The sequence below is a fragment of the Alligator mississippiensis genome, chromosome 4 (genome assembly GCF_030867095.1).
Source record: "Alligator mississippiensis isolate rAllMis1 chromosome 4, rAllMis1, whole genome shotgun sequence".
In the NCBI taxonomy this organism is placed as follows: domain Eukaryota; kingdom Metazoa; phylum Chordata; order Crocodylia; family Alligatoridae; genus Alligator; species Alligator mississippiensis.
This window is the reverse complement of record NC_081827.1, coordinates 168,860,233-168,872,376: the sequence shown is the minus strand read 5'-3', so window position 1 is coordinate 168,872,376 and position 12,144 is coordinate 168,860,233.

Sequence of the window (12,144 nt, the reverse complement as noted above, 5' to 3'; positions counted from 1 at the left end):
GCGTCGCCACTGTGTCGGGACTCTCAATCCCACTCTCAGGCTCGTTCCCACACACTGGGGCTCTCTATCCCATGTGCCCCAACACTGGGGCTTCTCAATCCCAAACAATCAGCCCACCCCACTTTTGAGCTTCAGGCCTCACTGTGGACCTGGACCCTGTCCCAGGCCCCCTTCTCCCACCTCAGGCCTTCTTCCAAGAGCCTGGATTCTATTATTTTACTTCAGGGTGTGCTCCCATAGCCTTTCACCTGCACGGGGTAACCTTCAAGGCAGCGGGGGCTGAGGCTTTCTGGTCCCCCATACTCGCCCTTCACTAGGGAGGCACAAGTGTGACATTTTCTGAGAATGGCCCTGCCACCAGCAGCCCCACCACACCATCCAGCCCCAGCAGGGTGTAGTTTTAGGTCATGCCCCAGGATCAGGAACCTCCTTCATCCCCATAGTTGATACCCTGAACTTCCAAGATGTTATGCAAGTAGCAGCTGCAGCCTGGTGACGTTTCCCCTCTGACTGGTAGCAGCAAACTGCTGGCTCCACTCTTCAGGGCCTGCTCTTATCTCCAACAGCTGGGCTCTCTTCCCAATCAGGCAATCTGCTGCTGGTCATGTGCCCTGATTGGGAGTGCAGCCACTTGCAAGCTACTCTGCTGCCTGCCCACGCCCTTCTGAGTGACGGGCACAAACTGTGCCTTGTCACACTATACATGTTCTTATGCCTATATGTATGTGCATATATGTCTATCGGGTGTACCTCATGGCTATCTACTACTCATATGTAAGGCTGCATGTAAGTGCATAAACTGCCATACATCTGTGATCTTCTGTGTTCATCTGCCCACCTGTGTTCTCACATCTATGTGTGTGCACATGCATATGTGTATGAGAGAGAGAGTGCACACCTACAGTATGTGACATCGGCTGAAATTAGACCTTGGATTTTCCTTTTCACAGGAAATACTACAATTTTGAAATTTTTCCCATGACAAAGAGGAGCAACACCAAAAAATGCCAAAATTTCCTGGACTAAAATGAAATTTACAAAACAAGGTTGGGGTCATTCCAAACATATTGTTCCATTGTAATTGAAACTTTCCAGTCTAATTTGAACTTTTTAAAGCTTTGAGGAAAATGTATGTAAAAGAATTACTTTTATCTCAAAAAGTCACTACAAAATGGAACAATCCATTCTGAAGTGTTAAAAGGGATGGTTCCACATTACAGAATATTTCAATTTCAAATGACATTTCCTCAAAATGAACACATTCTTTAAAGCAATGCAATTTTGATAAAAACGGTGTTTCTAATTGTTTCAGTGAAACATTTTCAGTCATAGCTGGAATTTGCAAATGAACTTTAGGGAATTAGGTGCTCAGTTTCCCATAAATTCCTTTAATCCTTTTGGAAAATCTTAATCAACATACCTAGATTGGCAAGTATATTGTTCTCTGTAACATCTGCTGCTAGGCTGAAAGGTTAGCACACCTGAATTGCATTCCTGTGGAAAGGGAATGTTAGGAATAAAGGGATGAAGTCAGCTCTTAGGCCCAGTGCCATAAATCTAGGATGACATTGTCAAAATCAACAGAGTTAGAGCAGATTCACCAAGGGCTGCAGCTGGATCTCCAGGCCTTCACTCAAACAAAACTGCCAATTAGGTCAGAGGGAGTCAATACTGAATAAAATGTTCAGGATTTGGCCCTGAGAACAGAACTGAGCCCAAAACCTCCCTCAGTTCATGTGAAAAAAAGGCCACAGACTGGTCCCAGAGTCCTGGAAGGAGAGATGGCCCTGAGAGGTACCTCCTCCTAGGGGGGCCATCAGAGAGGACATTCCGGTTTTCTGCTAGTCTGTCCTCTGTCATCTATTGATACGAAACTGGACGCCTTTATGTTCTCTATTTTTCTCTTCTAGAGAAATGCTTTGCTTTTTCTAGAGAAAAATAGAGGACAGAAAGATGTCTGGTTTCATATCAATAGAGGACACAGGATAACCGGACTGTCCTCCGTGATGGTCACCCTACCTCCTCCCCACCTCCAATTTTGCTTAAGTAGTCTAGAGCAAAATAAAGGTTACTGGCACTTCTCCTTTCCCTCTCAGTGCTCAGTGGTGTTAAAAGGTAGCTGGAACCTTACCCTGGCCTTTCTTTTCCCACTCTTGAGGCCTTCCCTTCAGGCTGAGCATTTGGCTGGACCACACAGGCTTTTGTGCCACTGCTACACAGGAAAGGGGATGAAAAGAAGAGGATGCTGTAGACAGGGCACCATAGAAAGTGGTTGCCATGGGGACAGTATCACTGAGTGACAGCTTGGTCTTGTTTGCTCCTACACTTTGCATCCCTTTTTATTCATCCCACTCAGCCTCTTTTAGGGAAACAAATCCATCAGTGTTGCCAGGGTGAAGGCCCAACACTGCTGCAGCCGGCTCTTACCCATCACCTGTGCTAGGGCTTTGCTGGCTGGTGTTATGCTGATATAATGTGAAGAGGGCAAAGGGGGGGCCTCAGTGTCCCAATAGAAAAATCATTGCCATGATTAAAGCTCAGTGCCTGCCAAGCTGAGACAGGGAGGAGTGGATTTGACAAGTGGGGAGAGTGTGAACAAGAGAAGCAAGTGAAGGGGAGGGAAGGGAAATGCAGGCAGACAGCTTGAAAAAGCAAAGTACCTTTGATGAAAGAAAGGGAAGGGCCAGAGGGGAGGGAAAGGAGAAAAGGAAATGCAGACAGACAGCAAGAATGAGCTGATTAAAGGGGAGAACTTGGCACCAACCCTGCATCTGACTAAGAATTGATGCGGGTGATGAATAAACCACTTTTGAGGAAAGGGACAAAGATAATAATCTTACAGTACCTCCTATACCTGGGGATTCACAAACACGGTCAGACAAACTCTTCACATGGCTCCAGGTGCACTCAGAACCAGTTGGGAGCATATGGTTGTGCCCATGCACACAAAAACACACAACATGCATACAGTCAAACCTGCCAACCTAGATGTATTCCCAAGCTGATGATTAACTGTCCACTCACGTGTGTTTGAACTTTCATGTTGTTGCCACACAAACAGAACTAGTACCACCAGACCTGGCTTTCTTCATTCCTTTTAATCTTTGGATTGCTCTTTAAGAATGGGACTCATGTGGGGATCCACCTAATTTTTCCAGACCTTAAATAGTAAGCCTTGGCTCTCAAAATGTTTCATTCTGTAATCAGCCATGGATTGTGCCGTCTGATCTGCAACCTGTGTCTTGAGAACCACGAGCTGGTCAAATTCCTAGTGTATCCTGCAGGTGCAACTATTATATTGTCGTTTCCTCTGTACACTGGAAAATAATTTGCTGGTCATATGTGGAACAATGCTGAGAAGAGTGACTGCAGACCTGTCTTCAAATACAAAAGATATTCTGGGGTTACTGTTAAAAACGGCATCTCTTTCTCCCTCCATGCTAAATTCATGATGCAAAATCCCTCTGGGTTTATTCAGAGTACTAGCAGCCTAAAATTATCTTGATCACAACAGTGCTTTCTCAGAGTTATCAGGATATTATTCCTGCGTTAGTTTTCCAGAAAGCCCACAAGATCCTCATTCCACTCATTAAAAGAGCTGGAGGCTGGAGCCTCAGAGACATGGTCGGTCCTGCTTGGAGCCTGGTTAGATGCATTAACTTGCAGCAATGTGGTTCTGGTAAATGCATTTTGATCTATCTCCCTGCAGCAGAGAAGACACACTGATTAACACTCAGGAATTAAGTGTTCATCAAGGTCAAGAAAACAAGAGCTTTAATGGGGAGACAGGTTCCCGTGCTCCTTTTAGTTTCATTAATATTCTTGTGGAGAGAAATAAATTTTCAGGGAGAAACACTGGTTCTTTTAACTTCAGCTGGTGGCATCATTAGGTTATGTGCTTACAAGCAAATGCATCTGTTCTTCAATGTGCACCTTTTTCCCGGATATGACCAACATGTATGGGAATGATGCCACGCAGGATCTTAAATGATCTTGGACCAGAATCTTTGTCCTGGTTCCATTTAAAGAAAGTTTTTAAGTATATTCTTTATTTTTAGTGTGTGGCGTCCTATGAAGGAACAGTCACATAGATCATGGCTGCCTTGAAAACTACGGAGCTGCACGGTTGTAAATCAGAGTTAACTACCACAAAGTATCTTGTGGGAGAAAACTAGTTTGAAAGGAAAGCCAGGCTTGTTCATTGCACAGAATCTTTTCTACTTTCCCTGCTTGCTCAGAAAGCTCTTTCAAGCATCGACTTTCCATCACCAGTTCTCAGGGGTCTGAAGGCAATGAGGGCATATGCATAACCCCCTGGCGAGTGAGCACATGTTAAAAATCCTCCTCTGTGTCCCATCCACACAGGATAGGTGTTATTGTGGCCACAACCGCAGAGGCTCAGCTCTTGAGTGCATGCTAAGTGTAGCAGTTCGTGCTCTTAGCTTAGGTTGGAGTTCTCTGGTCCAATGCCATGTGTTGGCCAGGAGGTGATTGCCACAGCACTGGGGGAAAGAAATGGAGGTCAGATAATTCCCAGCCTTCTCACTGCTTGGTGTTTAGCAGATGCTTCCTATCAGCAGGCTTCTGGCATCTCTTGAGTCTTTTCCCAGCAATTGTAACTGCATCATAACAGAACTAATTTCCCAGTCTGCCAAGATGATGTAAACTAATTGCTGCCTTCATTCCTTATGCAAATCAGTCATTCACTGGCCCTCAGAACAAAAGCAAAAGCACCTGTATGAAAAGAGCTAATGACAAGGCTTGTCATCCGGAAAGACATGAAACATGTGAGCACCAGACACTGGGGGGAGAAGGGGGCAGGATATGGGGGACTGCCCATAGGTCACTACTTCATTGCAAGTGGAAGCCACTGTGGCTTACAGAGTACCCTGTGGTCACCTGACTCAGGGTGCTTATTTTCTGTAGATGACTTTACTTTACAGTATAAGCTCTTTGGGGCAGGGGCCTCTTTTGTAACCTGTTTTTTGTCTGGCACCTGGCACAATAGCCCTTAGGTTTTTAAGTGATGCTATAATTAATATCACAGAAAACAGCACTCATTATTCCGTGCTTTACATACTGGAAAACTGAGGCACAGAGCAGGAGCGTGACCAACCCAAGATCCAACAGCAAATTGGTGACAGAGCAAGGATAGAACTCAAGTCTCCTAGCCCGTGTTGCAGCACCATGCTACCACCCTTTGCAACAAATGACTCAGCTGGGGTTTGAGAAACTAGAGACCTCTCAGCAGCTGTTAATCACAATGGAGTTTACTTCAGCACTAAGGAAAGAGGTCTGAACAGCTCTGTAGATCAAAGAGATGGAAGGGACCTCAAGGACTATGTCGTTGAACATTCCTGTGTCAGTGCACACAAATGCCTATCCAACTTCTTCTTGACAACCTGTATAGCCACAGGATAGGTAAAGCAAGGACATATTTCTCTACCCCACGCTGTCCCTCTATTATTGCACCTGCAGCAGGAGGGAACATGTGTCTCTTTGGCTCATTGTTTCTGGTTCCTCTGTCATCTAGCAGTCCAGTAGCAGCAATCATGGCAGAGACTCTGGATGCTAGCCCACCAAAAACTGGACTGTGAGCCAAAATTGAAAATATCCATGGTATTAAACACAAGGTTTTCTTCCCAGTCCAGGTCAGCAATTGAAACTCTCCCACAGCCCCATCCCTCCTCCCTTAAACTGAGTTGTGAGATCTCTTTAATAAACTTTCTATAAATGTGTTATGTAAACTTTGTAGTTCTGCAGCACTTCCCTATTAGCTGCATATTCAATTTGGGATTAATGTATCAATGGAAAAGAGAAGAGCAAAGTGGAGAGGGAATGAAGCCTAGGAAATTATATACCAATAAGCTGCATTTCAGCTCTGGGAAATTGGCTGAGAGCTTCATAAAGGTCAGATTAATGAAGAACAATTAGATAGAAATAATCTGATTGGGATGAACCAGCAATGTTTCTGCAGGATAAATCATGCCTTTTAAACCTGCTGGAATTCTCTAAGTAGGCAAACAAGCTAGAGGACAAAGAAGAAATTGGTGAATGGGATTTATCCAGGCTTTCAGAAAGTTTTTAGCAAGGTTGATCATGTGACATAGAAATATAGCTACCATGGTGAGTGGTATTTCAAGTCAACACTATAGAATCAGGGTTCCTAAACACTTTCCTGTTCCTATTCCTGTTCCTAAACCATTGTCTTAGGATCAAGTAAAAAGTTATAAGAGAAATAAGTTCCTATCATGTTGCAACAGTCATCATTTTATGATGCCCTTCTTACACCATGGCTGTCCATTAACATGGTGGTACTATGGTGGTGAAAACACTGAAAGAACTTGGAACAACACAATCTCTCCATGCATGTAGGACTATGCTTCAGCTTGGGACATTAGTAGTCACCCAGCTCAAGGGCAGAGTGCAAATGGTTTGCTCCTATCTGCACCTTGTCCCTACTGTAGCTAGGTGCACACATTCTATAGAGCAGTGATTCTCAATCAGGGTGCCACAGCACCTTGGGTGCTTTGAGATCCTTCCAGAGGTTCCACATGGAAGCACACAGTGTTCCACACTGTTCAAACATCCTTCATAGATGAAAAACAGAGATTTCAAACAGGAATCCATAGTGTTAAAAACATTCTGCCCTGTTGTGGTCATTCTGAGGTCTTTGCAAGAAAAGAATTGCTTTATTATTTTTCTGTAGTCAAAAAACAAGTGAAAACTAAAAGCTGACATTTTCTGAGAGGTGCTCAAATGTATTGAGGGGTGCCTTAAGTCTAAAAAAGGTTGAGAACCACTGTTTTAGAAAAATTCAGGGCAATAAGGGACTTTCTGGAGCATCAATTCTAGTCCCCTGCTGTCACAGACACCATATTATATGGTCCTTTCATAGATTGACTGAGCTCTATCTTATAAAATTAATTGAGTATGGCTCCTGCTATTTCTATTGGGCTGTTGTTCCACAACCACATTGCTCTGAAGGTTCTTTAAATTGCCAGTCTAAATGTAGTCCTGCCTAGTTCATACCCATTTATTCCTGTGGTAGCTTTGTTCTTTAGCCTAAGTAGCTCTTTTCTCTCTCTGGCATTTATCCCCCCATGTATTTATGGACAACACTCTTCCTCACCCTTCATTTCACTAAACTGAACAATCACATCTCTTTTGGCCTCCTCTTATAGGGTAAACTCTCCATTCATGGTTTATGATGGGATCAGAACACAGAAGAGGAAAAAGTTACAAGAGGGGAATGCCTCAGATATCAGTACTGGGGTTTACCCTCTTGTCCTTTCTGTGAGAAAGGAAGGGATATGTTTTTGAAGAATGCCAAACTGCCACTAGGCATGAATCAGGCACTGTGGGTGCATGGCTAAACAAGTTAGAGGGAATGTAACTGCTAACTATTTCAGTGGGGAGAACTCATTCATGTTTCCTGCACAGGCTGTGGAGTTCTACATTAAAAAAGTGCATCTCTGGGGAAGGATCTGGGTGACACTTGGCAGTTCATTTGTTGGGTTAATATGCAGTGGCTAAGAGGCAAATAAGAACAGGATACATTCAAATGGTATATTGCATGGAAAATATTATAATGGCCTAGATAGATTCAGGTCCAGAAACATATGTCATATTCTGCTCACCTCAAAATGGTTCCACTATTCCATTCTGGACCTCTTAAAAGACTTACTGCACATTGCTCTGGACACCTTAAAATAGCTGCTGCCCACTCATTAGAGAGGGAATTTTTGAACTTGAAAAAATCCAGGAAGAAACAACTAGAAGGATAGGTTGGCCCGAGAGGCCAGATGAGAAAGAGAGAGTCTTAATGATTAGCAGTGCTCAGAGCATCTGAGAGCTCAATAAAAATTCTTCATTAGCCAAGCAGTGAATTTTGGGATACCTCAGGGGTCCTCACTGAGCAGCATGATGTGTGTTGTGATGCCTTTATGGAGGGCTCCCTCCTCCCTTTATGTTGGTGCTGAAGACTTTAGAGTCTTTTATGAAGCGCAAGCACGCCAGCATGCCAGCATGCGCGGCTTCAAGGCCTCAATAAGGAGTTACCCAGTCGCACTCTCTTTCCTTGAGGGAGGTTAAAGCAGCAGAAGCAAGACAGACAGGATATGAGGCTGCATCTTCAAACTCCACTGGGACCCACAAGATGCACTGAAAGCAAACAAACCATTATCCAAAGTGACTGTCGCCAAAAACCTCCTCTGTGTTTATTCAGGCATGCATAAACATTAGGATGCAAATGAGCACCAGTGTGCATTCAGTTGCACACACAAACCACACACATGCAATGTGTGCCCAGGTAGATATAGAGCTTACCCAAGAGACAAAACAAACATCAGGATTTTTCTTGGGATGCAAATACTTCAGCACTAGTCTGGTTATTTAAAGAGAAAAGGTTCATATAGTCCTGGATGCAAATTGCACCCTTTCCTGCCTAGGCAGGGGGTTGGACTGAATGATCTGTTGAGGTTCCTTCTGACCCTAGCATCTATGAATCTATGAATCTATAAGTCTGGATCTATTGGGTTAGCTGAGCATCTTCAGCTCTCATTGCCCCCACAGGGCAGTAGGCCACTGGGGCCTGCTACATTTCATAAGCTAAGTTCTAAGCATCACTTACAGTAGGCCCTAATTCAGCAATGCAATTTGGAACGTACCTAAATTAAACTGACCAATTTGATGTAACAAAAAACTCATGGGACCGGGCTAATCACGGAAAACTATAAGCCTCCCTTATGAAGGGAGGTCACTGAGGACACATCAATTAAATATGTGGGACAACAGGGGCGATACATAACAAGTGCATGCAGGTGCACATGCACTCCCTGTGCATGGTGGTGCAGTCCCTGCAAAAAGGCGCTGCCAACACTGTCGGTGGTGCCTGCGGGAGGTCGCTGCTCGCCACTCTGCTGCTGGCAGTGCCAGGAGCGTCTACAGGAGGTCCATGATCACCCCTGGCTGCTGCTGCTACTGCTGGCGATGCCTGTGGGTGGTTGCTGACCCATGGTCAGCACTCACCGTGCCCTGCCTCCCCCCACCGCCAACAGTGCCAACGGTGTCTGCAGGAGCTCCCCACTCACTGCTGCGGAGCTCCCTCTGCTGCGCTCCCGCCACTGCCGGGGGCACACGCCATTCAAGTGGGACAGCAAAAAAGAAAACAGGAACAGGAGTGAGGTCATAGGTTAATAACAAGGGCATTGGATGTGGACACCAAACAGAGCACACTGGCCAGCACCCACTGCCCCCTGAAGGAGTCAAGGGAGCCTGTGGATGCCAACCAGTGAAACTCTGTCCAGAGATGTGAGCAGAGGAGTGCCCGGAAAGCAGCCCCACACTCACCTGCATTCCTCCCAGACAGAGCCTTCTTCCTAGTTTTATAGATGGCCAGCTTGGCCAGAGCCAGGAGCAGGTTGACCAAGAGGACCCAGGACTTGGTGGGGCCCTGGACGGGAAGTGCATAACAAAAGTTGCAGGGAGAAGTGCAGCCAGAACCTCAGCAGGAGGTTCTGGACAGTGTGGAAGAGGGGCTGCAACCTGGCACACTCGAGGTAGGCATGCACCAGGGTCTACCGCTACGGGCAAAAGGGGCAGGTGTCAGGGGTGTCCGTGAACTGGAAGTGAAGTATCTCCCTACCCCAGGAAAGACAGGAAGTAGAATATAGTCACTGAAACTGATGGTCTGAAGGGAAAAACTGATAGTGAAGTGAGAAAATATATATTTTTAAACCCCTAAAACAAATATTTTTTGACCCAAACAAAAGTACTATTTTGGTTGAAAGCTAAACATAAAAGAATGTGTTAATGAAACCACTGCAGCCCCTTTAATGATTTCATTATTCTCCGAAATATAGTGACTGCGTTCTAAACATTTTTTACCCGGTGACTACATACAAAGGACAAGGCCTCCTTCATTTCCATTTTAGACTATTTAACTGGGGCCTGAGTTTCCAAACTGCTCAGCATCCACATCCAACCTAGGACTTCCAAGACAGAGCACTGAGCACTTCAGAAAATCTGGCCCCAGTGGAAACTGCTGGGTGCTGTGGACTTTTGTAAACTGGGTTCACATCTAACTGCCTGGAGGGGAGCAAAGTTCTGAAAATCTAGCTCCAATCATGGGAGCCAAGCCCTTGGAAATCTGTCTCTGAGTAGCTAGGACAATCCAGCCCTATGGCTTCCAGCTGCTTTCACCACTCTGGAGTTACCTATTGCTAACACCTCCATTCTTCACTTCCAGTTTCCAATAGAGTCACAATGAGCGGCAGCTGGGAAACTTGTTTTTCCAATGCCCACTCCCCAACCAGGCTGAAACTCGAGCTGTGGCTACTGTCAGTGACTGATTGATTCCGGGTCGAATGTTCCTTTTGAAAGTCTTCTGGTTTTAAAAGCATTAAGGCTCCCCGGCTAATAAACCCAGGGATTTACTGAAGCGGCTTGAGGTCCCATTTTCTCTGGAACCCATTTCCATGGTATGAATCACCAAGTGGAATGAACTCAATTAGTTCAGACAGACGGCAGGAGATAAATCAGGGTCCCATTAGGAAACCCTGAGGTTAATTTATGGCCTTGAGCATCGTTGGCTGTCTCCCTTCTCTCCCACACGTGGAATTCACTTCAGAAACAGGGCAGGAATCAGGGCGGTGTCTCCATTATCTTTCTTTCCTAAGACAAGATGCATCATAAGCCCGTCTGCCAGATCACAGCCCTTGCCTATAACAAGTGGATTGGATCTGCCAGCAGGGAGGAGCAGGATTTTGCACAGACAAATAAGGGAGTAATAAGCATGGAAAAACATAAGAGAAGACTGGATTTACTTTGTATTTACAGATTAGCAATAGATCCTAAAAACTGCCAGTGTTCCAAGAAAGCCAGATCCCCCCCCTCTCTTGTACAGGACATTTCCCTCACAGCACCTATATCAAGAATTCACTGACATAACTGCTCTTCAAAGCCAAGCAGACAAGAACATCTCCTGCTGGGCCCGAAGACATGCTTGTCACAGATGCTCCATTTTCATAGTAGTAGTACTAAGCCATAACACCCTTGGCATACCTCAGTCTGTTGATAGTGTCCCTTACTGGTAGCAGAGAAGCACTATCAGTGTTTGCATGCTGCTCTCTGGACTCCTTAGCCTTCAGTTTGATAAGAAAGAAGACAAGCCTATCAGGGATGGATCCTGTCAATCTTGTATGCCTGAAACTCCCACTGAACCCACAAGAGCTGGGGTATGTGGTGTTAAGTCACCATACAAAAAAGCAACAGGATAAGCAATACTTAAATCCTAAAACCAGAATTGTCCATGGTACTCAGCACACTGGGCCTAGGTGCCTAGGACAGTGATTCTCAACCAGGGTGCCTTGAGATCCTTTCAGGGGGTATACACAATATTCATAGATTCATAGATGTAGGGTCGGAAGGGACCTAAGTAGATCATCAAGTCCAACCCCCTGCCCTGGGCAGGAGAGAATACTGGGCTCACATGACCCCAGCCAGGTAATTGTCAAACCTCCTCTTAAAGATCCCCAAGGGAGGAGCCAGCACCACTTCCCTTGGAAGTTGGTTCCAGATCCTAGCCTCTCTGACCGTGAAACAGTGTCTTCTAATGTCCAGCCTGAACCTACTCTCAAACAACTTATGACTGTTATTCCTAGTTACTCCAGGTAGTGCTCGGGGGAACAGGGGCTCTCCCATTCCCTGCTGGTCCCCCCTGGTAAGTTTGTAAACAGCCACCAGGTCCCCTCTCAGCCTTCTCTTGTGGAGGCTGAACAGGTTCAGGTCTCATAGCCTCTCCTCATACGGTCTGCCCTGCTGTCCCCGGATCATGCGAGTGGCCCTCCTCTGGACCCTCTCCATGCTGTCCACATCCCTCCTGAAGTGCGGTGCCCAGAACTGGATGCAGTACTCCAACTGCAGCCTGACCAATGTCACATAGAGGGGCAGGATCACCTCCTTGGCCCTGCTTGTGATGCATCTGTGGATGCATGACAAGGTGCGGCTGGCCTTACTGACTGTGTCCACACGTTGGCGGCCCATGTTCATTTTGGAATCGATAATGACTCCAAGATCCTTTTCTGACACTGTGCTTTCGAGCAGGGAGTTCCCCAGCCTGTAGGTATGCTGCTGGTTCTTACT